At 57.2% G+C, this 27,567-nt stretch overlaps 1 long non-coding RNA gene across 3 annotated transcripts; it reads left to right on the forward strand.

Moving 5' to 3' along the window:
• Positions 1-503: 503 nt before the first annotated feature.
• LOC119104233 (uncharacterized) lies at positions 504-27,309 on the forward strand. Of its 3 annotated transcripts, none has more exons than XR_005094909.1 (4): positions 504-669; positions 13,433-14,027; positions 23,410-23,509; positions 27,280-27,309. It is a non-coding gene; the product is annotated as an uncharacterized LOC119104233 (long non-coding RNA). The 3 variants fall into 3 exon arrangements; XR_005094910.1 differs by lacking the exon at positions 504-669 and adding an exon at positions 6,251-6,903; XR_005094911.1 differs by lacking the exon at positions 504-669 and adding an exon at positions 9,027-9,131.
• Positions 27,310-27,567: the final 258 nt, after the last annotated feature.

Consider the following 27,567-nt stretch of genomic DNA (forward strand, 5'->3'; position numbering starts at 1 on the left):
CGCCCAATCATTGTTGTGCAAGGGGTGATGGCGCAATCAACCAATGACGTATCGTGAGCATATTTACTGAACAGGGGAATTGCGTGCTCTAGAGCAGTCTTTTCTACTTAAAAAGCATACCAATAGTTTAAGACGAGCTTGTTTCTTCATATCTAATGCTTGCCTCAATGTTTTCAAATGCCTTTATCTTCATTCACTCAAATGTTTATATCTTCATTATCTTCATTCCCTTTAACTGAATATCAGACATGAAACGACCGTGCAATGTTTTCTTTATTCAGTCTGGCGGACTTATTTCATATGGATAGAAGAATATGCATATTTGTGCAACATACACGCACATACACAAGCATACATATCCAGTCCAATCACGTCGTGTATGTAGCTTAAGGGTCTGGACTTAGTCTGTGATCCGATGACGTCATAAAAACGCTGCGCGAATTACGCACCAACTGGACTGTCCCACCCTTGTTGTGCGACCTTGAAGCAGACGGTCGATGAGCGGGGGCCGGTGCGCTGCGCGAGTAAAGTATGCGCATTTTGTGGTGTATATTTTGACTTTTCGTCCATCGCTGGCTCATCCAGTTCCTCTAGGTGCAAGGGAACGATGTTGCTGAAGTCCTTGGAGGCTGAATAAATCTCTGGAAGATCCCATCTTTACAAACAAAGGTCAGTCTTGCGCCACCCAGAAGGGGGCGTATTTGTTTTGATGTTTTAAGCCGGTTTTTGGGGGAAATATTCCAAGAATACCCAGCTGGCAGGTGTTTTCAACTGATGCCATCGCTAAGGTATGGTTAGACAGGATAGTTCTTGTGCCAAACTGCATGCCTAAAGCTGCAAGATGTGTTATTATAATGTATTCAGAAGGCCTGGATGGAATCAGAATATTCTTATAAATGTGTACAGAGAGCTTTGGGAAGTCATTGCAGGAAAACCAACTGAGAAAGATAGGATAGTTGGTTTGCCTGGATACATTTATTAGTAAAGGTGAACATCACACAAGCTTTGAATCTAAAAGATAAGCTGATTCCCATCTTACCATCAAGAGCTGTCTGCTGTGTCAGAGTGATCAAGTGAGCCAAAGGCAAAGGTGTTTACCCCCTTGGCTGTATCTGTGGTCAAAATAAAGCACCACCAAATACTTTGGATAGCACTAGCAGCAGAGCCCTCATCTGACATAACCTGTATCAAACTCCATGAATGGCCAGCCATATACAGCAGTTTGCATTCAGCTGATGACCTACTAATGTATGCCCTGAAGTATCATCCATATCATCTAAAGCAGTGCTGTAGCGCAGCTGTCTGTTTTTCGGTATGTTTGTCTTGGCAAATCTGTCATCAGTGATCTTTGGTGTGCCTTACAAGGATATCTCAGAAAATGATCATGTGCATGCATTGCGCCATGCATGCAAATACACTGCACATGCCATCCAAAGTTGCATGAACCTGTGGCCAACCTACAAATGTAAATATGAATACTGGGAACTGGTACTTATCTGCATCCTGTGTCATGATTTTGTCACACTGCCATAGTTGTTCTTGTATTGAACATGTCTCTGTTAAACATGGGCCTTATCAAGGCCCACATCAAATGCACATCTGCAGAGATGCTGTGGCTCAAGGAGCCTGCAGCGGGCAAAAAAGTGAGTGGGAGGTACATAAAACAGGTAGATATTAACACTGATTGCATGCATGTAATCAATATGCTAAATTCATAAGGCTCCTTCAACACCAGGCAGAAGTGCCAGGCTAGGGCCACACAAAATGGTTGTGCATGGGAACAGCAGTGCTGGTCATTGGTTGATGATGCACTAGGTGTCAGTGCAATGTGGACAAGGGTAGACATCAGTTGTAAGAACCAGCAGTGTATCATCTGCATTCCACAGCCGCGCCCACCGGCGCCGGCTCCACCTCCCCGAGTGCGATGAGGCGCCCACGGAGCTGGAGCTGGCCTCTCGCAGCAACTCGGGCGCGGCGGCACGCCAGCCAGTGGGTGCGCCGCCGAGGGAGCCATAGCCGGCGCCGCCGTCTCCTCGCGGAGAGGTCTCATGGCCGCGCCGACGGGGCGGATGGGCGCCGCAGCGCGCGCCCAGCCGTCCAGAGCCGTGGGCTCTGCCGTCCCAGGGGCCGCTCGTCGCCAGACGTGCCGGCGGGGTAGCCTCCCTCGCTGGGGAGTGATGCCAGAGCGGACGAGCCGTAGCTCAGAGATCAGCCTAGCTTGCTGTCCAGGTCGCGGTGGTGCCACCACCGGGACGAGAAGGGTGACGCGGGAGCTCAAATCACTGGCACAGTAGGATCGTGCCTGATTCCGTGGATGGCAAGGAACGGGGTCAAGGCTCAAGCTGCATCCACCCCCCGCTTCTGTTGACGTGGGAGTTGTGGAATCAACATGTTTGTGTTGATTCTAAATTGTCTCGTTAATGTCTACAATGTGTGGTGTATGCGAGGTAGGCTGGCAGCCATCCGTTGCGCTGCGCTGGTCAGGCTGACGAGCATCGCGCCTGCGGGTCCTCTGTAGCCGACAATGAGCCTGTCGGGCCAGCCGGTGCCAGCCAGCCTGTCCGCTCCGACCTCCAGTCCGGGCTGGCTCCTCAGCTGCCGTGTCAGGGCGGGCCATCAGCCAGCCTTATCCGCTCCGCTCTCCAGTCCGGTGCTGGCTCCCTCAGCTGCCGTGTCGGGGCGGCCGCAGCCAGCCTGTCCGCTCCGACCTCCAGTCCGGGCGGGCTCCCTCAGCTGTCCGTGCCAGGGCGAGCCCAGCGGCGCTGTGGTGTTACCGTGTGGTGTTACCGGTGGCACCGATCACCGGCGCTGCTTCTCGGCCGGGTCAGTGGAACGTCACACCCAGCGTCTTGACTCTGACTCTGACTGACTCCGCACCTGACTCCAATTCCGATTATGGTTGACCCGCCCCTGGCTCCGCCTTTGACTCTGACTTTGACTAACGGGCCAAGTCCCGGCGGCCGGCGTCGCGGCTGGGTCGGCACAGAAGCCTCGGCTGTCGGCGCTGGCGCTCTTCAGAAGCCTCGGCTGTCGGTGCTGACGCTCATCAGAAGCCTCGGCTGTCGGTGCTGGCGCTCTTCAGAAGACTCGGCTGTCGGCGCTGACGCTCATCAGAAGCCTCGGCTGTCGGTGCTGACGCCCTTCAGAAGGCGCTATTACAGGTGTTTTCCAGTTACTGGTCCTAGAACGAGCAGAACATTCTGCTCTCAATATGCAGCTGATCGACTACAGTAAACCTCGAGCATTGCTGGCACCTGCGTCCGCTGCTCAGGAGGCGACAGAGGCTGGAAGCTGGCGCCCTTGCAGCGTTAGGCCGTAGTGCGCCGTTGGCGGCCATTGTGTGCGCGCCGCAGTGTGTTGTAAGTCGGCGCTCTGAGCTGCAGGCTTACAGGTACTTTACTGATGCTTTTGAGAGCTTGGAGGCTTAGATGGAGGCAAACTGAAGTCGCAAAAAGGTGACTCAGAGTCCCAAAAGGAAGCAAGCGTGCGCTAACCACCGTCTGGTTTTCGAGGTAATGAGCACGCGACATCGCGTTGGAGCATGATCTGCAGATACTGAGTGCCCGCTCTCGCCGTTGGATTGTGATCCACGGACCCTGTGAGTGCCCCAGAGTCTGAGCTCTCTCCGTTGGAGCGTGATCCACGGACCCTGTGAGTGCCCCACAGTCTGAGCTCTCTCCCTTGGAGCGTGATCCACGGACCCTGTGAGTGCCACACAGTCTGAGCTCTCTCCGTTGGAGCGTGGTCCACGGACCCTGTGAGTGCCCACAGGGTCCAAGCTCTCTGCGTTGGATTGTGATCCACGGACCCTGTGAGTGCCCCAGAGTCTGAGCTCTCTCCGTTAGAGCGTGATCCACGGACCCTGTGAGTGCCCCACAGTCTAAGCTCTCTCCGTTGGAGCGTGATCCACGGACCCTGTGAGTGCCCCACAGTCTGAGCTCTCTCCGTTGGAGCGTGATCCACGGACCCTGTGAGTGCCCCAGAGTCTGAGCTCTCTCCGTTGGAGCGTGATCCACGGACCCTGTGAGTGCCCCAGAGTCTGGGCTCTCTCCGTTGGAGCGTGATCCACGGACCCTGTAAGTGCCCCAGAGTCTAAACTCTCTCCGTGTGGCCCGCCGCGCTTGGCCCGTTCAGCCGCTCAGGTGACGCCCCGGCCGTCTGCAAGGCTGACCGCCCCGCCGACACCGGGCGCCGGCCGGCCCTGCTGCCGGTGACAGTGACAGGGCTGCTGTCGCGCGCGCCGTCAGTCCCAGTTGCCACGTGACGGCGGTGTCACGTATCCGGGCGGGGTCCCACTGGACGGTGTCACGTGTCCGGCACCGGCCGACGGCGCTCGAGTCACGCCCGCGCCGACCAATCACAGGGCTTGGTCTGGCACATGCGGTTTGAAGGAGCGCCAGGCGGAGCGTGGGCAGGACGCCCCTCTGATGAGTTCCATGATGGCCTCTGGACATCTGGGTCTCACTGAAACGGTAACTGACATGTTCTGCTCGCACGACTTCTTTGTTAATGAATCTCGTGACCTATTTTTTACTCCTTTTTTGTGACTTGCAGTGCTCATTTTGCGTCTGCAATTACTTCTTACCATTTACTTATTTCATGCCATCGTAGCCACACAAAAAATTATAAAATACATTGTTAGGTGTTCTGGAGCGTTGGTCATGTTTCCATCGCATTGAGTGGGTCAAATTTGCTTCGTGGAGGCGAAGATGCGTAGCAGCCACGTCGCTGTGCAACTGCCGTTGTGTTTCACCCCCGCGCTCCTTCGTCGGCGTGTCGCGTGGCTGGGCTGCTGACCGTGTGCCTGTCGTGACGTCAATCCGGTGCGCACGTGCCTGCTGACGGCTTGTCGGATGACGCATGAGCTGCGACGCGCCAGGTAACGTCACAGCGTCGAGCTCGGTGCGCGTCGCCCGTGGATGCGAGTAGTGTCTGTATCGAGAGGGTCGTCGCTGCTACGCGTCGAGCTCAGTACGCGTCGCCCGTGGATGCGAGTAGTGTCTATCGAGAGAGGGTCGTCGCTGCTACGCGTCGTCGCTTCAAGTTGTGCGTCAACGAGACACGCTGCCTGGGCTAGAGAGGAGGAGCGCGTCTCTCCTCTGTGTCGAGGATATCTCGGACATCACGCGCAATTACAGTGCACGCTCGTGGACCGGCTGCCTGCTCGGGTCGCCGCTGGACGCGTCACATCCTCACACGTCGCCGGCGGCCTGCCGCGTCAGCCAGCTGACATCGCGCCGCGGCCGACCGGGGCCCGTGGCTGGGCCGGGGGGCGGCGCCGGCGGTCGGACGTCCTTCACCGCGGCCGACCGGACGACAACAGCCGGAGGCGGCGGGCTGGTGCCAGCCACTTCCCGGAATCGGTGTCGCCCGCGCTGCAGACGGCGCGCCGGCCGAGCCGTCTGCGGACTGCGGCGGCGGCGCGCGCCGTCAGCCGGGGCTTCCCGCGCGTCCCGCGGCTCGCCGGTGCCGAGCGGCGAGCGGGGCTGTGGCGCGGGCGGAGCTGGGACCGCCGGACCGCCGGCGCCGAGCGGCGAGCGGGGCTGCGGCGCGGGCGAGCTGGGGCCGCCGGACCGCCGGTGCCGAGCGGCGAGCGGGGCTGCGGCGCGGGCGGAGCTGGGGCCGCCGGACCGCCGGTGTCCGGTGATGCCACCGGCCCGGCGGCTAGGCTGCGGCGTCCTCCAAACAGCGAAGGCAGCCCACGCGGAAGCGGCTCGACTCGCATGACAGGGGTGCGCCCTGCTAGTGCTTGTCTTCCGTTCCGGGGAGCCGCCGCTCCTATATAGCGAGGAGCCTCTCCCGTGGCGAGGGGCCCCCTCCTCATCGAAGGATTCCCCCAGCTGATCGGGGCGCCGACGTCATTCCGCGCACACTCGATAGCCGCACGTCGGACGAGCGTCCATGACAACTGGCGTTAATACAAATATAGCTGGAGATGTGATTATTGAGAACATCGTGCAACTGTACCCATACCAAAATATAGATTGACGGCTATAGATGACGTAACATAGATGTAGACAATGCAGACGTTGCATACATGTATATATATATATATATATATATATATATATATATATATATATAATCATGCATGAGGTTTGGCTGCGTGCCTTCCGGACGCCAGTGGAGTCTCGTGCGGCCGCGGCCGGGCGGTGACGTAGCCCGGTGACCTCGGCAGCTCTGTCAAGGGCGGCGGCGGCGGCGGCGGCGGTGGTGGTGGCGAGACCGGCCGACGGGCGAGGTGGCCCGGCAGCGGCAGTGTGCGCCGCGGAAGTGGCCGAGGTGCCGTGGCTGGTGCCGAGCCGTCCTCAGACGCTGGCGCGACCGACGGACGGTCGCGGTGGACGGCTTCGGAGCGAGAGATCCCAGCGCATTGGTCAGAGGGACCGACGCGCCAGCTGGTGGGAACCTCCTGCTCCTGCGGCGAGAAGACTGTTGATTTGCTTCTGCCTGTCTTTGTCCAGCTGATCGGAGCGCGCGGGCGGTGGAGTGGAGTGGAGTGGGACGCAGTGGACTGATCGGAGCGCGCGAGCGGTGGAGTGGGACGCAGTGGACCGAGGAGGTCGGATCGAAGTAGACACGTCGCCCTCTGGGCTGATATCGGGGGGCTGGCCACGTAGGCTGGTCTGGTCTCGTTGGCGAACGAGCACGGCAGATCCTGCTCGCGTGTTGAGCGTTCGTATTCGTGGTGCGCAGTTGGAACTGGATTGGACATAGCGAAGGCCGATCCGTACAGTGAGTGTGCGGGAAGTGCTGATCAGACTGCACTGGCGGATAGGTGAACTTGCTCGATCAGCGCTGGTGAACGGGTGGACTTGCTCGGTCAGCGTTGGCGGATGGGTGGACTTGCTGGAGAGGAAGGCTGCACATGGAATGAAGAGAGCGAACAGCCGTTGGACTGACGTAGGTTCACACCCCACTAGTGGACTGTTAGAAGCAGACGGTTCGGCTGTAGTGCGATCACACGAGGTCGTTTATTTGACAGACTTGCCTGACGGTACCGCAAACATGTCGTATCCGAGCTTCGCTGTGCATCACAGAGCGTCACAGTCACAGAGCACAGCTGAGTGAGGATCATACACCAGTCTGTTGTCAGGTCAGCGGTCCATAGTACGTCCTGGTTGGCGGCTGCCTGTGTGACTTGTCTGTACCGGACGGGCGCTTGTCGGCGCACTCCCAGCGGAGCGAGCTCAGACCCGATGGACTGACCCGTGGTCCCGTCAGGTATTCACGACCTTCAACTGGGCGGAAGTCCCCGTGGCGGGGGAAGGATTTGAAGGAAAGTAAGCCCTGGTTATCACATGTGCTCACGTTTTTTTTTCTCCAGGTGTGCAGAATTGTATATTCTTCACCCATCCAGACCATTCGGAAAATAACTCATTTATTCACGCATCTCTCCATGGGGCCCACTGAGCAACCCAAAAATTCACGACTGAACAGGCATTTGCCTCCTCAGTTAACATGCAAAAACGTGGCCTGCCTACGGGGATCCACCGATTCGCAGCGGCCGAGGGACATCACTCGGACGGGCTCCTGCCCGGGCTAACCGGAGACGACACGCTGGGTCCGCCGAAGCAGCTGCGTCGAAGAGGATTGTGTTTGGATCGCTACGGCCTGTGCATGAGTGGAGGTTTATTGGGCACACGTCACGTGCTTTTGGACAAGTGCGGTGGCGACCCCTCTGCTCGCCGTGAGGCCGCTCTCTGGTGGCTGACCTCAGACCCTGTCCCTGACCCATGACCTGCCGTGTGGGTGCTCCCTGGTGGCTGACCTCAGTCCGAGCCCCTGACCCGTGACCGCTGTGCTGGTGCTCCGCTGTGTCGGGTCCCCTGACCGGTGACCTCTGTCGGGACACCGTGACGCTGAGCCCCCGGTCTTCTCTTAGCAGCGCGCCACCAGCGGTGGCCAGGCACCGCCAGAGGGCTCTCTCTCGTTCGTCGCGGTACCGTGGAGTTAAAAATATCCACTTCATGCATTGTGCTGCTGATGGAAAATAGATGGCTCTCTTCTCTTGGCTGCTCGTCGATATCCCACCCATTAACTTTCCGCGATGTTGAATTTCTCTGGCTGGCTGGCGCGGCGTTCCAGAAGACCAGCGCGTTGAGGTTGGTGCTGGGTGGCCGAGGCCGGCTGAGACCATCGGACGTCACAACTAGACACGATTACATCGCTCTTGCCCCCCCCCCCCCCCTCCCTGCTTCGGCCGTGCTGACTGGTCGTGACCAGGCGCGTGCCGGACAGGCCAGCTGGACGCGCGCCACAATGCGCTGCTGGTGTCTGTGACCTCGGCCGCGCGGAGGATGTTACCCATTGAGCTCGGCTTTGGCCTCCGTGGCCCGCGGTGGTGACCCGTCCCGAGACGCGTGACGCCCTGTCAGCGGCAGCCGTGGCCCGCCGGACCTCTGACCTCGGTCCGGCCTCGGTGACCCCGGTGACCTCGGCAGGCGCCCGTGCTCCGTCTGCCGTCGCAGTGATGCGCGGCAGGGCGGCGGCGGCATCGCCATTCTCCCTCTGCGAGTACGAGTACGAGCTAGGTTCGATTCCGGACACAGGAAACCTTTGCCTGTGCCGGTCTCCGCCAGAGCGGTGCGACGCTGGTCGCCGGAGCATCACATTCCGCCACGAACACGTAACGCAACTCACGCCGGCGGTCTGTTCGGCGACGTCCGATCCAACCAGTGACCAGCTGGCTGCCTCTGTTCGTGCTGCGGCGGGAACATCCGCCCGGCGGCGGCCATCTCCGTCGCACGTCCGTCCTGCGGAGGACACCTGTGTCCTGCGGCAGGCACGTCCGTCATGCGGCGGCCATCTCCGTCGCACCTCCGTCTTGCGGAGAGCGCGTCCGTCCTGCGGAGGGCACCTGTGTCCTGCGGCAGGCACGTCCGTCATGCGCTGGCCGGCCGGCCGGCCCTCTCCGCGTGAGCTGCCGCGCCTGTCCGCCTGCCTGGTTACGTTGACCGCGCCCCGACGGCGCCCTGGCGGCGGCCGGCGGTGGGCAGAGCGCTCAGTCAGCTGGGGAGCGCTCGGCCGGCCGGACACCTCGTCGGCTGCGGCCGGACCAGTGGCGCAGCTGGCCGGGGGCCTGCCGACCGGCTCCTGTTGCCGCTGGATCATTAGGCGTCTGGCTGCACGTGAGATCACCGGCCGTGCCTGAGACGAGGCGCCGCCCCGGGGTCAGGGCGGGGGCGGCAGGTCTGCAGGGTCAGCGTCGGCCCCGGGGTTAGGCTGGGGGCGGCAGGTCTGCAGGATCGGCATCAGCCCCGGGGTCAGGGCGGGGGCGGCAGGTCTGCAGGGTCAGCGTCAGCCCCGGGGTCAGGGCGGGGGCGGCAGGTCTGCAGGGTCGGCATCAGCCCCGGGGTCAGGGCGGGGGCGGCAGGTCTGCAGGGTCGGCATCAGCCCCGGGGTCAGGGCGGGGGCGGCAGGTCTGCAGGGTCAGCGTCAGCCCCGGGGTCAGGGCGGGGCTGGGCGGGGGCTGGGCGGGCGTCTGAGGGTGTGGCCGGGCACATGACGCGACCGCCCCCGTGAGTTGCCTGGGCCGAGCAGACGTGCAGCACGTGTGGTGTCGCGTGCCGGATTAGTTGACAAATGCTTAGCGTCTTCAGTTGAGCGGCTGCTTTGAGAGCTCCGATCCGTGTCGAGAGGTGCAGGGTAGTGGCACTCAATCTTGCTGTGCTGGTCGTTGCTAAGCCGGCCTAGTTGGAAATCCCCGTACGTAAGTTTCTGGAAGCTTCCCTAATGACGCAGTAGCCGTGTGGGCATGTGTGCATCACACTAGATGTGATGGTTGAGTGACATTGGATTGCAAAAGCGTCATTTAGCATGGCCATTCAGCCAGCATTTGACTTCTTTGCCTTAAGGTAGCGATATTGTGGTGGTCAAGCTGCGCGTGTAGGGGACCTGAAGTCCCCCCCCCCCCCTACCCCCGCCTCCCGCTAGGGGAGAGTCAGGCGACACCACGTAGCCTCGGAAGCCGAGTGTGTTGTAAAGGCGCAATGAGAACGAATTCTTGCCATGTGCGCATGCTCCATTGTGAAATATTAAATGCAAACATTCGATCCATAACGTGGTGAAGCGGAAGGGGGCGCCGACGGCATAACTCTGAGAAGTGGCTGTGGTGATTCACGGTTTGGTTGACTGTCGTAAATTTTTGAACGATGCCAGATTCATTTCCACGCTAGTTTTGGAACGTTTCATCATGTCTGACGGCGTGGTGTACTGGCCACGCACGCCTCTGTGTGTCCGTATTTTGGGGAGGATGGTTGGTCGGCCTGTTTCTCTGTCTATCTGTCGGTCTAGGCTGCTCGCTGTTTCTCTGTCTATCTGTCGGTCTAGGCTGCTCGCTGTTTCTCTGTCTATCTGTCGGTCTAGGCTGCTCGCTGTTCTGTCTATTGTGCTAGATCAGTGCGGCTAGCCTTTAGGGAGGTTGCCCTCTGTCTATCTGCCGGGGTCCCTTTCTCCTGTCTGTCATGTGCTAGATCAGTGCGGCTAGCCTTTAGGGAGGTTGCCCTCTGTCTATCTGCCGGTCTAGGCTGCTCGCTGTTCTGTCTGTTGTGCTAGATCAGTGCGGCTAGACTTAAGGGAGGTTGCCTGATTTCCAGGCTCTTTTTTCGCAAGACTGCACGTGAGAGAAGTAGTCAAGTTTTCGTCACATTGAGAAAGGCATATTGGTTTCGAACGCGCAGGATAAAGTAAGGGAAATCCCCAGTAGAACATCGTGAAATTTACACTTTAAGATCATGACTCACCCGATAACCTGACATTAATGTGTTTCTGTTGAAAAATATTCAGTAGCTCCTGACGTCATCCATCGCTTTATATATCATTCCGTGGCACAGTGCCCGGTTACTCTCCAAAGCCGTTGCACAGCTGAGTGCTGTTCATCAAGCATGTATCACGTGTTCGGGAAATTTGTTCAAGCACAGTTGTCACTTGTCACTTGTCACTTGTTGTCATTTGTTCAAGCACAGTTGTCACTGATGCGATTTATCACGCGTGCAACCCGTCCAAGAGAATGTTGAAAGGCGCGACGCACGATGAGAGAGCTGATCTGACTCGCAACACGCACACACGCTTCGTCCAATTACTGTCAGTGTGGGGCAGACATTGAACAGGCCATAAGGAAGGACACACCTTATTCGTTGATAAGATTTAAATTTGGGCTCAAAGCCTTCCAGACCTGAGGACGTTCGACGTGAGTGCAGGGCTGCCATCGGCGCTGGCTACTTGCCTGACAGTGAATAGTGGCTCGGGGGGTTTTGCCGGGCGCTCCTCTCCGTTTTTATTGCATCAGCCAGCAGGAGTACTCTTAGCATTTCCACGGAGACTGCACGTCTATCACATATGGAATCAAGTGTCACATATGCCTGAGATAAACATTGTCATGAACTGGGCGCCGCCACCGCCAGGTGATGACAACGTGCCGTCTTCCCGACGTCAGGTCGTAGGCATTTTACCAGCGGACGGTCGTGTCACGATGATGTATGGCACAAGCTGCTGTTACACTTTTTAGCTACTAGGCTATGGCAGAGTCACGCCGATTTCGGACCACTTAATGGCATGGCCAGTGCCAACACAGGGGCGTAGTCACGTGGCGGGCGTGGGGCGGGGGCTAGATCCCATCAACACCCCAGCTTGCAGTTCATGTGGCTGAAAGCTGTTTTCTGTGACAGTAAGTCAGTCAGGTCCGGAAGCTCAGTTGATAAGAACACCTGTCTTCGTGTTCACCCGCCCATGGCGAGTTGACTCGCAGTCACTATAGTTGACTCGCAGTCGCTATAGTTGCTCGCTGCTGGCCCCTGACTGGGAGCGTTCGCGGCCAGTGGCAGCGGCCGCACTAAAAGCCAGGTGACGCCAGGGCGCAGGACGGACCGGGTTCAGCAGTACGGTGCCATATTCTTTCGGCACAAAATGCTGCCGTTGACCTGAAATACCAAGATTGCTGGGGCAGGACCGGCGCGATGGGACGGCCTAAGGTGCGCTCTAATTTCAGCAATCCATCCAAGCGAAAGGTCTGGCTATACTTTTCAGGCAGCAAAAAAAAAGAGAGCGAGTCGCCACGGCTGTTGGGATCGGCTCACCACAGCGATGAACCCGAGACATTGCAAGGACGGGCTGAACTGGCATTAACATAACACGTCACACATTATGGTAACACGTGCCTGCCTCACATCGGGGGCGCAAGAACAACCCGGCTCAACCAACCCGGTTCGGTTGGTTCGGGCGGGGAATCCTTTCTAAGTGCAGGGAATTTTGACGCATAACAAAATGTTGTGCGACATTAATTGTAGTGCCCGCGGGAAGCATGGCCAGTAAAAAACAAAAACAAAAACAAACAAAAAACCGCTGAACTTGCATGCACCGCGAGGTGCGAGGACCGAACACAACATGTTTCATATCACCACAGAGCGCTGCGACGCGTGAAACTGCCTGGGCTTACCTAAGGCGTGAATCTGTGTTGCTCTAATGGCACGATCCGATGTAAAGTTGGCACGAAACAACGCGGCCGAACAGCGTCCAGAACTAAAACGGAATGACACTGCGGCGTACGGCGCAAAAGGGTATGACACTGCGGCATACGACGCTGAAGGGTATGACACTGCGGCATACGGTGCAGAAGGGTATGACACTGCGGTATTTCAATACTTGAGAGCAAACGCACACATTTCACCGGTATTTAATAAAGATCCCGCCACAAAAACATTGTTGGAATTCATGACATGAATCTGATTAGGCAGTCCAACAATATTTTTGTGCTGGGATCTTTATCAGATGCTGGTCAAATGTGTACGTTTGCTTTCAAGTATGAGGATGCATATGTATATATATATATATATATATATATATATATATATATATATACACATATATATATATCTATATATATATATATATATATATATATATATATACACTCCACCAGGTCTCGTCCATCCCCTAACACCGCAATATCCAAATAAGTTTTACCTTACCATGCATTTGAGCTTTGCGCCGTATGCCGCAGTGTCATACCGTTTTGTTTCTGGACGCTGTTCGGCCGCGCTGTTTCGTTATTTGATTTATTTGGTGTGCTGATCTGCGCCATTCCAGTATGGTATATCCTGCTGTTCGATGCATCTTTTATTTTGACATTTCCTCATTCGTCTCGCACCTCTCTGCAAATGCTTCGCCTCACATCACCTCCTGGTCTGTGACCTTGACACGCTCCCTGTGCGTGGTCTGTTGACGCGCTCTGTGTCACTTTGTCCCTCTGTCAGCTCACCTGACCGTCGCCCTTCGCCGGCAGGAGCGTTCTCTGACGAGACTCCTCCCTAGCCCCCATCCTCATCGTCCGCCGCTAGCCGCCGCCCTCTGCCGGCAGGAGCGTTCTCTGACGAGACTCCTCCCTAGCCCCCACCGTCATCGTCCGCCGCTAACCGCCGCCCTCTGCCGGCAGGAGCGTTCTCGGATGAGCCGTCGCGCCGCTGGGCCGTCCGCTCAATGTTGAGATGGCAGCTCGTCTCCACGCGTGCACTGAAGCTGCCATAGGCCTGTGACGCCACCGCGCGACCATGTACCGGCAGCGCGACCTCAATCCGCGCCGGTAGCTCGGGCGCCGCACCGCTCCCAGCAGAACGAGGCTCCCCGCTCGGCTGCCGCTCGGCTGCCGCTTGGCTGCTCGGTCGGCTGTCCGACCTCACTGAGCCAGACGCGCTCCCAGCTCGCTCCCGACGCGCTCCCAGCTGGCTCCCGGCTCCGCCAGAGCGCAGGAGGAGCGCCGCCGCCGGCTGAGCGGCGGGCGGCGCCCGGGTGCGACCCGCGCGCGACGGCGTCCCCGCCGGCGCCGGGCGCGTCCCGGCCGGACGACCATGCCGCCGCCGGCGTGACTCGTGACTCGTGAGTCGTGCCCCGTGACTGGTGAGTCGTGACCCGTGGTCTGGGAGCGGGACGTGCGACAGTGACCCCGCCCCAGGACCGGAGTGTCGCCGGAAGAGCGCGGCGGACAGGAACGGCCGCGCGACGCAGCAGGGATTCGTCGAGCTTCAGCGCCGGTGAGTCAGACCGCACAGCCGGTGTGGGTGACTGCGTGGACAGCCCATGAATGCTGTACGCAAGGGAGGTGGGATGTTCCACGCTGAGAAGGAGCCCGTGAATGCTGTACGCAGGGGAGGTGGGATGTTCCACGCTGAGGAGGAGCCCGTGAATGCCGTATGCAGGGGAGGTGGGATGTTCCATGCTGAGGAGGAGCCCGTGAATGCTGTATGCAGGGGAGGTGGGATGTTCCACGCTGAGGAGGAGCCCGTGGATGCTGTATGCAGGGGAGGTGGGATGTTCCACGCTGAGGAGGAGCCCGTGAATGCTGTATGCAGGGGAGGTGGGATGTTCCACGCTGAGAAGGAGCCCGTTAATGCTGTATGCAGGGGAGGTGGGATGTTCCACGCTGAGAAGGAGCCCGTGAATGCGTATGCAGGGAGGTGGGATGTTCCACGCTGAGGAGGAGCCCGTGAATGCCGTATGCAGGGGAGGTGGGATGTTCCACGCTGAGGAGGAGCCCGTGAATGCGTATGCAGGGGAGGTGGGATGTTCCACGCTGGTGAGAAAGCCCGTGAATGCCGTATGCAGGGGAGGTGGGATGTTCCACGCTGAGAAGGAGCCCGTGAATGCTGTACGCAGGGGAGGTGGGATGTTCCACGCTGAGGAGGAGCCCGTGAATGCCGTATGCAGGGGAGGTGGGATGTTCCACGCTGAGGAGGAGCGGAAAGTCGTGCGCGCGTTGTGATGGCATTCAGGGGGCTGCCAGGAGCGTCGAGGGCGCGCTGGTGCGGTGCTGGTCACCGCTGGGTAGGGCACGGTGTCGACACACCGCGCTAGTAACCAGCGCGCCGCGCAGCAGGACTGCATTGTCGCGCAGTGCCGGTGATTGCTGCGCGCCGGCCGCGGGTGACGCAGCAGGACCGCGTTGTCACGCAGCGCCGGTGATTGCTGCGCGCCGGCCGCGGGTGACGCAGCAGGACTGTGTTGTCGTGCAGTGCCGGTGATTGCTGCGCGCCGGCCGCGGGCGACGCAGCAGGACCGCGTTGTCACGCAGTGCCGGTGATTGCTGCGCGCCGGCTACGGGTGACGCAGCAGGGGCGCGAAGCTGCTGCACAACTGATACATGGCGGCTGAAGCCAATAACGGATGCGGACCAATGACTCCTCCTCCGGGGCAAATTGATAGCAGTAACCGGAGATGCAATCTGCGGATCTCATCTTCAATTACGCTGTGTTTTTCTCCTCTCGGCCGCGCTGATTCCGACGCCGTGACGAGTGTGCGTCAGGCCGTCGTGGTGACGTCAGCGGCGGTGAGCGGACCAACGAGGGACTCCTCTGTCGCTCACGTGGCTGTGTAATTAGGTGACGGTCCGGGTCCGTCCGCCATGGAGTCGGCGCGCTCAGTGTCGGGCTCAGTCGAGTCTGAACGCTGTAGATTTGTCATCCCGCTAGCTCAGTTGGTGATTTCATCGCCAAAACGGCTGCAATCTGATGCGGTGCGAACGTGCGTCGAATTCTCCCGACGAAGAAAAGGGCAGTTGCGGTCGTGCCAGCGGTCTTCGACCTGTGATAGACGGGTGAAGGCCCGCTGTGTGGCTTCAAGGGGCCAAATGCAAAATATGCTGATCTGTGGACAAGTTACATGAGCAGATTGGTGATCTGTCTGGAACATCCCTTCATGCGCTGGCTTTTGTTGCCACACTCGCTAGTCAAATATGCAACTTGTGCGGTGGACTTGGGTAGACGGCGAAAAGAAAAACAAAAAGACAGAGTGAGGCGGCAGTGCCAGGCCCCGCACCCCTCGTGCTGCCCGTCATGTGCTGTCGTGGCCAACGTTCGCGGTCATATGCAGCCCGGAATTTGAGACATTTGTTTGTTCGGCTCGATCAGAAGTTGATCAGGGCCTCCCGCTCCGGAGATCCGCAGGGTGTACGCAGATCACAGCAGCGATCTGGGTGTACACAGATCACTTCTCAATGTCAGTCATAGCCTGGCTTCAAGAGCTCTAGCCGGTCAAAGAAGTTTTGTTACACTGCTTTCCTGAAATGAGCGGAGAGTTATGCTCCAAAAGCAGCTTTTTAACGCCAACAGATCCTGAGCGCCTACAATATAGTTTCTTGCGCCCTGTCGAATATCGTAAACTTTCTTTCGAAACGCGGTCATAACAGGAAAAAAACACCCCCGCGAACTCTCCTGTCGCACATCCCGTGCTTAAAGGTCTACACAGCTGTACTCAAACTGCGCACAATTATTCGCGGCTTGAAGAGAAAACCTCTGACGTAGGCAAAGATGCCGTATGAGTTGGAGAATGACAAAACTTGACGGCGCGTTTAGCTTCAGTGGTTATTCGACAGGCCCTTGGATCGTCTCGGGATCGGTCAGTCTTCGCGTTCATGCCCTCATTAGTGACGTCAGATTTGGAAACCTGCTGACCAAAGGCTATTCGACCACCGATGGGAAGGCAGCGGACCAGGCGTGAAGTGATCATCGATTGAAAGGCAGCTGCTCTGGACCAAATGTATCCAAAACGGCTCTTGCTCGCTTAAGTGTCTTGTTACATTATGATTTAGAAAAAATCGCCGACATGTCGTTGCCTGATCGACAGTAATTGAAAATTCAATGTTTGTGAATTCAAACATTGAAAATCAAAATGAAAATTCAATGTCGGACCCAGCCCGGCTGAAGTCCGGCAGAAGGCTGTGCTGTAAATCTCAACTGCCGAGATCGATAGCCCATCAGACCGGCGATTGGCACGGCCCCACCGGCCGCTGAGCCTCCCGAGCCATCTGGCTGCTCGCGTCTCGGACAGCCCCCGGCCGGCGGAATGATCGCGAACATTCGCCTCTGATGGCGATCAGCGACTAACTGCGGCGGCGGCTGCCAGACTGTCCGCTGGCATTGGACTTCAGAGCTCCGCGTGTCCTCAGTGTCGCTCGTGATGGCGCGGTGCTGTGAGAGTGCACTCAGCACGTAATTGGACTTCAGAGCTCCGCGTGTCCTCAGTGTCGCTCGTGATGGCGCGGTGCTGTGAGAGTGCACTCGGCACGTACCTTGCGGCACATCCGGAGCCGTTCGCGTGCTGCTGCCACCAGGGGAGGGGTGGGTGTCTCACCAGTCAAAGGCGATGGGCCCGACGATAAACAAAAGCAAACTTTCAGGACGTAGGAAATTGTAGCAGCTCCCTCAGGTTCCTACTGCGTGTTTCGTGCCAGTCGTTGGCTCTTAGCTTTGCAATATTTATTCGAAGTTCTGGTGCAGACATGGATATTGCGCCGGATACCATTGCGCGTGTTTACTTTTGTGCGCGGCTGCCATTGTGCACGGCTACCTTTGTGCGCGTCTACCGTTGCGCGCGGCTATTATTGCGCGCGGCTACCATTACGTGGTGGTGCTATCATCATGCCAGTATTCTTGGTGAAATGATTGGGGAAGGGGGAGGGGAGGGGGGGGGGGGTAGCGAACAGTGAAACAATGATGAAAACGGCCACTAAAATGCGCAATCAAACTGATTTCCCCCGGACTTGGCCCACATCCTTCTCAAAGTTGGAGGGGGGGGGGGGGGGGGGGAGCCTTCTCAAGTTGATAGGAAGCTACACCTCGGAGCCAAGGTGTTATGGTGCCCTCAGTTGGGCAAGAAGTTAACAAGTGGTACAACTTCCGTCGTTCGGAATCGGATATGGCTAACCGCGTCTCGAAAAAACTTGTTTCTTGGAGTTCAAGTTTGGGAAAAAGTTTGAAAACTGTGAGACCCTCGTAGGTAAGCATGATGTTGAACAAGTACGTGGGATCCGTGTTAACTCCGGCGGCTCCTTTTCACACGCTGGGTGTGACATTTTTCCAGTTTTTCTCTATGATTGATTGATACCTGGCTCTCCCCAAACCAATAAGATAGCAAAGGTGCCAGGCCTACTTAGGGTTTACTTTTAGCCGGATGGCTGGACGTGGGTGGTAAAAGACGAATGTGTTGTGCATCGCTTGTTTGATGCTCGGACTGTAATGTTGTTTATTCGTGTTTGCATGTGTGCCATCGTGCTTTTGCTACGAATCGTTGCCAATGACAACCCAAATGGAAGCGCATTTGGGCTGCCATATGTAATGGAAGCGACCCCAAATGGAAACGTGAAGTATAAATGGACTGAGAGAGGCTCAATCTGAACGGTCTCAAAAAGACACTAATATCAACGGTTTCAGAAGAGAGAGGTTCGTGCCACCAGCCTCCCTCTATTCTAGTCCTTTCTAGTGGCTCAGTCTGAGCGCGTGGCTAATTGGAGCGCTGCCTGCTGCGGCGCAGAAGGCTGGCGTCGTCGCTCCGGCGACGTTTGCGGAGCTGTGACTGTCGCTGGAAGACCCTGGCTGCGACACTGCATGTGCACCATCTGTTTTTTGAGGACTCGTTGCTCCTTCGCTTGGCCGCACAGCCCGTCCTCGGGGTCCTCTAGTTCTCCGGCTGGCCGTCCTTGGCCACAGCTGACGAAACCCGCAGTGCGTTCCGGATGTACCCATAGCCCGTCTTGAAGTGGCACGCGACCAAGTGCCCGCAACGAATCTGAAACTCGGTGATGGTAGGCCTGAAGTCCGTTGTACGTATACATGTATGTATGCGTGTATTCATCTTGCAGCACATTCCAATGTATCATGCATTCCACGAACATAAAATACGCGCTCGACTTTTTCTGTGCTGTCATGTCTTAAAGCATTTCCGGGTATACAAACGCTCATCGATTCAACAAAAGGCGGGGTGCCGGTAGTGTAGTGGTTAACGCGTCTGCGTTAACCACTGCGCGTCTGGGAAACCAGAGGTACGGGGTTCGATTCCCCGCGGTGCCCGCCCTTCCTGCTAGGGTGAGAGGTGGGGGACGTCATATAACCTCAGCAGCTGAGTGCGTCGTAAAGCCCCAATGACGCATGATTCAATAAAAGGCACACAATTCTTACATCCATAAAAACGGGTGCTCACGTTCCGAAGACATATAGAAACTCCCGCTTAACTGTAGCAGCAAAGTATGAGTGTTTAAAAGGAATATTCCACATTTGTATGGGGTTTTGAACTGAAATGGCCATCTTGAGGACCTTTTGATGTCATGTCGGTCATGTCATTTTGAAGACTCAAAACGATCTGGTTCCTGAGTTACACGCCCGCAAAAGTGCGGAAAGGTTTATTTGGAGCCTATTTTAAAGTTGCCTCGGCATTCATAACGCCGTAGAAACGTCATGCGATCGCGGTCATACTACAGGCTGTTTTCTGCTTACGGTAAAGCAGCATGGCCGCTGGTACATTCGCAAAAGCGATGATGCGGCACATATGATACAATGCGCTGAAGTTGATGGGCTGTTAGCAAGGTCTCGCTGCTGACTGCGTGTCGCGAACGTAAGCGTGAGCACTTTCGGGTTGTGCGGCACTCATCGTGAATGGGTCATTTTTCCTTATTCCTAGGCCACGGGTCAGTGTTTAAAAAACGCCGCTGTCTGCCTAAAAAGTACGGCGCCCAAAAAACGGACACTCTCCTGAAAGTTATGAAAAAGAAGACGCGACGGCAAATCTATGTAGTGCATCTGTGTAACTTTGCTGAAAGTGTAGTGATTTGTGTGTTGTATCATGTGTTTTTGGTCAGTCATATGCCAGATGGGGAGTCAATACAAGGAAGGACACTTGACCCATCTTTTCATGATGGAATGCATCATGAAAGCAGCAAGGATTGCAGTACAAAAACCATATCATTGTTCATTATGTCACGTCACAGTACAACACTGAGGTAGTGCCACAGCTATTGACCCGTGTCGTTACACATTGCACCACATTGGTTGACTACTCTATGCCAAGCCTTTTGGACAGCAGCTTATAATTTATGAATGACTGATAACAACTGATTTAACAATGCCAAAGAACTATCAAGAGCAAGAATGTCATTGCTCCACAATGGTTTTATCAGGGTTAACTATTAATTGCATAAATAATCCTAAAGAAAAAACAATTTTTGGTAGCCCAAGCTTACCATCTTAGCCATAGCCATAGCAATGGTTTGGCAATCAATTCATGGCAACGTTACAAAGTTATTAATTTTCGCATGACACCGCATTTTCAATTGCAAACAATAAAGAAAGTAACTACTGTGCACATCACATGATATCAATGTTAGGACTGCAGCACGGGAGACAACCATCGGTCGACAATAAAGTATTGACAAAATCATCAGCAGCACAGCAGCAACAGCAGCAGCGCAGCATATCGTGCATTCATATTAATAATCTGCCATAAAAGCTGGCGATCGCTACATTGCATATGTCAAACCGTCCACCGAAGCTTTTCTCACGGCCAGCACGAGGAAAAAAAATCCGCAAACAGACCACCCACTAATCCGCCACCCGGCACGGCCCCCGCGCCGAGAATGGCCGGTTGGCGTCAGCTTTCGTATGTTTCGAGGTATTCTTTAGGTCTGGCTGCCAGATGCTGCCAGGTATTGCTGTCGTCACGAAACTATTCCATGACGCCATCAAACAATGACGTAATGGGGGGCATGGTAACAAACTTTGGAATTTTGCTACTTAGCGTCGTTTCTGAACCTTGAAAGCTTACTAATAGTTGCAAGTTGGCTCTTCCCATCATATCGGACGCTTACCTCAATATCTTCAAATGTGGAACATTCCCTTTAAGAACCCTCACGAAATGTGACAAGAGGCTGTAGTCAACGGAAATCCGATAAACAAATGCCGTGTGTCACTGTTCTGACGCGCCGTGGGCAACCTAATATGTGACTGGCGGGTGCGGCATGCCGCCTTGTCGATGTTTGTGTTGAGTATATTTGCCAATGCTGATGATTGTCCCGTGGTGATGATCGCGTGAAGAAATGTTACGTTGTGGTTATTTGCCAACCATCTCACATTCAGGGCTCTGTTTTAGTCTGTCAGGGCGGAAATATGGTTGTTGAACTTCCGGCGGTGTGACATTGTGATGGGGCCACAGTCCCGTGTGGTGGGGCCCGCAGTCTGGTGTGATGGGGCCCACTGGCCGGTTGCAGGGGCCACAGTCCGGTGTGATGGGACCACGGTCCGGTATAATGGGCTCGTATGATGGGACCCGCAAGCCGATGTGAAAGCCCGCAGTCTAGTGTGCTGGGCCCGCACCCGCAGTCCGGTGTGGGGCCCGCAGTCCGGTGTGGTGGGACCCGCGGACGCGGTACCCACAGCGCTCCCTCGCAGACCCGGCCTAAATTACACGTCCGCAGCCTCTCCATTGGGGCGTGTGACGAGGGGGCGGGGCGCCTCGCGCTGCGCCCCGCGGTGTGCCTCGCTCCTCCGGATGCCCGCGTCCCCAGCGGTGGGGTGACCCCCGGCAGCGTCCTTGGCGATTAATGAACAGGGAGGCGGCCGTAGGACCTGCTGGTTATGCTAATGGTTCTTCGGGTCCACGAGCAGTAGTCCCCCTCCACTCACAAGTAGTCCCTCCTCCACAACACTCAGATAAGTGTGTGCGGTAGGGTAGTGGTTAACAAGTGCGGTAGTGTAGTGGTTAACACGTCTGCGTTAACCACTGCGCGTCTGGGGAACCAGAGGTACGGGGTTCGATTCCCCGCGGTGCCCGCCCCTCCTGCCAGGGTGAGAGGCAGGCGACGCCATATAGCCTCAGCAGCTGAGTGCGTCGTAAAGCTCCAATCACACACACATCCTTGGCAGGGAGCGCACTAACCGGCTGGCCCGCTGCGACCGCCGTACAGACAGGAGCTTATGAGCGGAAGCGGCGCGTCCGGGATGCTGTAACAGGCATGTCGTGCGGTCTTCAAATTACCCGCCCTGCCATTGGTCTGAGAGTCGGTTATTGTGCCCGGTCGCAGGACGACCCCGTTATTGCTGTTGGCCGCGGCGCGTCGGCGGACCGGCAGCGGCTCCGGGGGTTCCGCATCGCCGGCTGCTGGGGCGCCGTCGCCGTCGGCAGCGGCGCGTCGGCTGACCGGCAGCGGCTCCGGGGGTTCCGTCTCGCCGGTTGTCGGGCGCCGTCGCCGTCGGCAGCGGCGCGTCGGCTGACCGGCAGTGACTCCGGGGCAGCGGCTCCGGGGACCCCGCCTCCCGCGGCGCCGCTGCCGCCGGCCGCGGCGCGTCGGCTGACCAGCAGCGGCTCCGGGGCAGCGGCTCCGGGGGCTCCGCCTTCCGCGGCGCCGCTGCCGCCGGCCGCGGCGCGTCGGCGGACCGGCAGCGGCTCCGGGGGTTCCTCCACCTCGCCGGCTGCTGGGGCGCCGCCGCGGCCGGCCGCGACCTTGAGAGGTCGGGTTTGGAGGCCTGCTCGTCTCCATTAGCGGGCTGTCTGGGGCCTGACGGATCGGTGGCCCCCGGGGAGAGCGGGACGGGACCACTTTCGGGGCGCGTCGGAGGCGCGGCCCATCAGTTGTGACTTAATCGGCGCCTGATGAAGCCATTAACCACAGAGCGCTGTCGAAGGCTTCCGATAACGTCGCTTCGTTAGTTTCGTTATATCACGGACTGCTGTTTGGCTTTATCAGTACGCTCCCGAGAGAACGGAAAAACTCGTTCTGAACTGTCTGGAAATCAGATGGGCCGTCCGACTATTCGGAGCTTATGGCAGACCGGTTAGCCATTACGCGCCGTCCGAACAGAATCAAACTGGCCGGGGTCACGCCGGCCAGTGCCGCCAGGGGTGGCGGCTGGCAGGTATCGGTAAGAGCGCAGCAGCACCCCCGCGTGAGCATTTGCCTGAAGAATTAAGTTCGCTGCTTCGCTATGCGCGGGCGCAATCGATAAATGTTGATTAAAAACCTAGCTCACTGCGCCCGGTTGTGTGATGATGGGGAAATTACTAGCTGCTGCCATCATGAGCTGGAAATTTCAGCTGGGATGTTTCAATATTTGGCCGCCTGGGTGCCAGGGATGTCGATATCTTTTCTGTTGGTACTGTCCTGGCTTGGGGTTTTACCTGCCCAATGCCCCTCCGCTTGCTCGAAAGCGGCTCATCGACAACGAGCCGGATGGCGGTCAACCCAGCAGCTAAGCGCGTCTCAGCCCAGCAGCTAAGCGCGTCAGGCTTGGCAAATGTGGGAAGGGCAGGTCAGATGGCTAGATTCGGGTCTAGAGGGCAATCCGATTTGTGCCAGCGAATTTCGTGAGCAGGCCGAGTTTATATTTACATCTTGGACACCCTACTGAACGAAATACGGAACACAGCATCAACATCGGCACACGCCTGAGCGCCCGTTTTAGGATGTGCCACCAATGAATGCGATATTATGTGCGCGATGGTTTGGAGGAACCAGCTGCAATGGCCAGCACATGGCCATTAATGACGTCATGCCAGCCAGTGGCCAAGTCGGTGGGTGACGAGGACCGATGTGCGGGCGGCCGGCGGGTGCCGCCTGTCCGTGGCCGGCCGCTGACCGCTGCCGCCCGCCGCCAGGTGACAGCGCGCCCGCACGATGGGCCACCAAGAGTCGGGGGTCTCGCCGTTCGCGGCCCTCGCCGACCGGCCGCTCTACAGAGCCGACGCCGGCAGCAAGGTAGGACGCCCGCTTTTGTCAGGCCAATCATGCTTACTAGAATGCTAATAACCGGCATCATCATCTTTTTCATCTTCAGCTTCATGTGCATGTGAATGTTGAGGTTCGTGTTCATATTCGTATTCGTATTCATATTCATATGCATATTCATGTTCGTACTCATATCCATACTCATTCTCATATTCATATCGATGACATGATAAGAACCATCATCAGCAACCGCATCAGCATCGTTATAATTTCAATCATCATATTGTGTTAATCTGTGGCACGACGGTGCGTAAAAATGAAAGCGTGACAAAAAATCACGAATCGAAAGCTTGGTGATTAAGCTCGGTCTGAACTTGCAGCGCCTACCGGTATCTACCGGTATTGCAACGCCTACCGGTACCGGTACAGCGCCTATCTGTAACTACCGGTAACTGCACCCGTCAAGTCGGTCGCGTCGGAGTGAAGGCCTGACCGTCGATCGTCGTTCGCTCGGTGAAGGCCTGGCCTTCGGGCGTCGATCGCTCGGTAAAGGTCTGGCCTTCGGGCGTCCGATCGCTCGGTAAAGGCCTGGCCTTCGGGCGTCGATCGCTCGGTAAAGGCCTGGCCTTCGGGCGTCGATCGCTCGGTAAAGGCCTGGCCTTCGGGCGTCGATCGCTCGGCAAGGGCCTGGCCGTCGGTCGTCGGTCGCTCGGTGAAGGCCTGGCCGTCGGTCGTCAGTCGTTCGGCCTCATCACCGCGGGTGACGCGGTCACCGTCGGTCAGTGACCGGCCGAAGCGACCAGCCACCGCTGAGCACGTGGCCGCGATCGGTGCCGATGGAGCCCCTCATGTGCGCAGACAGGAGCGGCGTCGGTCCTTCTCGTGTAACACCGCCGGGCGCTTCACGTGGGGTGTTAGGCAGAAGGCTAGTGTAGTTTGCCGCATGGGGAGAGGGTAGATGGGGCTGCCCGACCCCCCCCCCCCCCCCCCTGTGCTGTTCCGCCATCAAGCCGCTTCCCTCTGGCATGGTATCATCCTCCGGTCACGTAAGCCAAAAACCAGGAACGAGACTTTTGGGGCGGCGCTTGATGGGTTCACACTAACGGCGGTGCCAGAGGTCCACTGGTTCTGGGGGGGGGGGGGGGGGGGGACGGTGTCAGACGGGTCCACTGGTGCACGCCGTCGATGCGTTCCCCGGAGGCCATGTGAACGAGCCCTCATGTGCGAGGGCCTAATCACATCACCATCATTCCCCACCATTTCTTGCCATCCGTTGCAACCCAGTCTCAACCGAAACAGAACCTTATGGGAAGGTTCTGTTTCGGCGGTCAGACCCAGAAGAAGGCCCAGAAGCTAGACCGCCAGAGTTTGACATTTGGCGTAGCAACTCTTGCCAAGTCCCCCAGCGGGTTAAAGGTCTCTTCGCGACCCCTGATTGGCTTGTGCTGTCATTAAACACGGTGTCATAGAAGACGTTAACGTGTTACATAATGCAGAGCTGGCTGCACGTTCGCCTCGGTTGGGCTGGGCCGGCTTGAGGGCCGAGGCTTCTGTGGGTCGAGGCTGACAGTCATGCAGCGCCCGTCCGGTCCAGATCCCACGATGGCAACCCACCGCCTCACGTGGCATGCTGGACTGTGCATTTGTAGCTGGTCATTTACAACCAGCACGGAACATTCACATAATGTATGACTGGGGTATCCAGTCGTGAGGAAGTCAGGTTTTGACTCAGCTTCACCGTGAGGGGTGCGATGTCTGTGGCGTGGAGGGATGCTCGCATTTTGTGCGAGCAGAAGACTCACGCCTTTTCGCGATGCAGGGATTCCTTGACTTCATTTGACATGAGGTAGACGCTGTAGCACCCTCCAGCATGTCTTCCTATTTACACGCTTGCGTCACTCATGGTGTTGTGCAATGGTTAAACGTGTGCCATGCGGCGTTATTTCGGCTGGCGTCACCGCCATGGCGACGATGTTCACCTGGAATCGGGTATTGCCTGATATCTGCACCGGCTGTCAGTCGGTGTCACATGGTCTTCTGCCCTATTTCACCTTCCAATTCCTAATTATGTGGCCCTGTTTGGTCAGTTATGCCACGTCAGTCCCTTGTGTGTCTGACACGTCTGGCAAACAAGGGACTCCTGCCATGGGATTTTTTGCGTCAGATATGTTGGCCGGTTGAACTCGGCTTTTAATCAATTTCCGACATGTCTCGAGCGTGTTAGCGGCTTTGCGATTTTCGGTGAGGATATTTTTCGTAGAGCTCTGAACCCAGTGACACTCTGTGTGGCGTCTGAACAATGTGCTATACGGATTCGTTTCTTTCCATTGAAATGGTTGAGAGGCGATAAGTGATCGGCTAAGTTTATTTCTCCTTTTCAAGGGATCACTGCGTTGGTCTCTCACGCTCCATAAGCTATATTGACTGTCATTGCCGGCATATTCCTTGACCCAACTTTAGTTTCCACGTCATCTGGGTTGGTATTTCTTTATTTCTGTAAGCAGCAACGTTAAAAAGTGCTCTCGACCAAAGAAACACTTTATTTACGTACGCGAGACCTTTAGCGTGGTACCGTGTCAAACCGAATTAAATCTTGGCTTTCGGTGATCAGATAGACTCGGCGGTCAAATCTTAAAAACCATCTGCGTTCACGTGAAAATCTTTGGCTCCCCTTATCTCGGACAGCTGTCGTATCAAGTATTCCGGCGTTTGGTTCTGAGTTGTAACCTGCGCTTCCGGCGATGAGGCCCCTCCGTGTTGTGAAGGTCAGTGTTCCATCCTCGCCGCTGCAGTTTCTGGCTCACCTTGGCCCTGAGCGTCGCACTAGCCGGACCGCCGGCACGTGCCTGCCACAATCACTAGGTCGATAGTGGAGCACGTTAATGTGAGTGATATCCGGGCGCAGGTGCACGTTGCACATACAGCTGGGGCATAAATTATGCCTCGGAGCACTGGGACTGGTATCAGCCCAAGCAATTCACACACCGTCAACTTAGCAGTGCACGTTTTTACATAACCTGCTGGTAATGCGCCGCTCAAGCTGCCGTTGCGCGGTAGCTGCTGTGTTCTGTAGCACAGCGTTACTGTACGATGTTTTGATGGCCAGCTCTTTTCTCGACTTGTGACCTGGAGCACGTGGCTTCCAGGGAGTGTGCTACTTCCGGGTTGGGTGCCAACGCTCCAATCGATGCTTGTTTTGTTCGCCATCCTGGTAATGAGATCGCGGCCGAATACGATCCAGGCCTTCACACGGATCGGTATGAAATGTGGAATCGCAGAAGATCCCCGAGAGTGGAAACCGGAGCGATGCCATTTAATAGGGAGCAGGAACTGTGGTAGAGGGGCGTGCCATCTGACCGCCGCTGTGTCGGCAAGGTGTGGTCTCTGACCGCCACTGTGTCGGCAAGGTGTGGTCTCTGACCGCCGCTGTGTCGGCAGGGTGTGGTCTCTGACCGCCGCTGTGTCGGCAAGATGTGGTTTCTGACCGCCGCTGTGTCAGCAAGGTGTGGTCTCTGACCGCCGCTGTGTCGGCAGGGTGTGGTCTCTGACCGCCGCTGTGCCGGCAGGGTGGCGGCCGCTATAGTCGGGAGGGTGTGGTCTCTGACCGCCGCTGTGTCGGCAGGGCGGTGGCCACTACAGTCGGGAGGGTGTGGTCTCTGACCGCCGCTGTGGCGGCAGGGTGTGGTCTCTGACCGCCGCTGTGCCGGCAGGGTGGCGGCCGCTACATTCGGGAGAGTGTGTGGTCTCTGACCGCCGCTGTGTCGGCAGGGTGTGGTCTCTGACCGCCGCTGTGTCGGCAGGGCGGCGGCCGCTACAGTCGGGAGGGTGTGGTCTCTGACCGCCGCTGTGGCGGCAGGGTGTGGTCTCTGACCGCCGCTGTGTCGGCAGGGCGGTGGCCACTACAGTCGGGAGGGTGTGGTCTCTGACCGCCGCTGTGTCGGCAAGGTGTGGTTTCTGACCGCCGCTGTGTCAGCAAGGTGTGGTCTCTGACCGCCGCTGTGTCGGCAGGGTGTGGTCTCTGACCGCCGCTGTGCCGGCAGGGTGGCGGCCGCTATAGTCGGCAGGGTGTGGTCTCTGACTGCCGCTGT

Source organism: Pollicipes pollicipes, unplaced genomic scaffold (assembly GCF_011947565.3).
Source record: "Pollicipes pollicipes isolate AB1234 unplaced genomic scaffold, Ppol_2.1 Scaffold_6052;HRSCAF=7182_pilon_pilon_pilon, whole genome shotgun sequence".
NCBI lineage: Eukaryota > Metazoa > Arthropoda > Thecostraca > Pollicipedomorpha > Pollicipedidae > Pollicipes > Pollicipes pollicipes.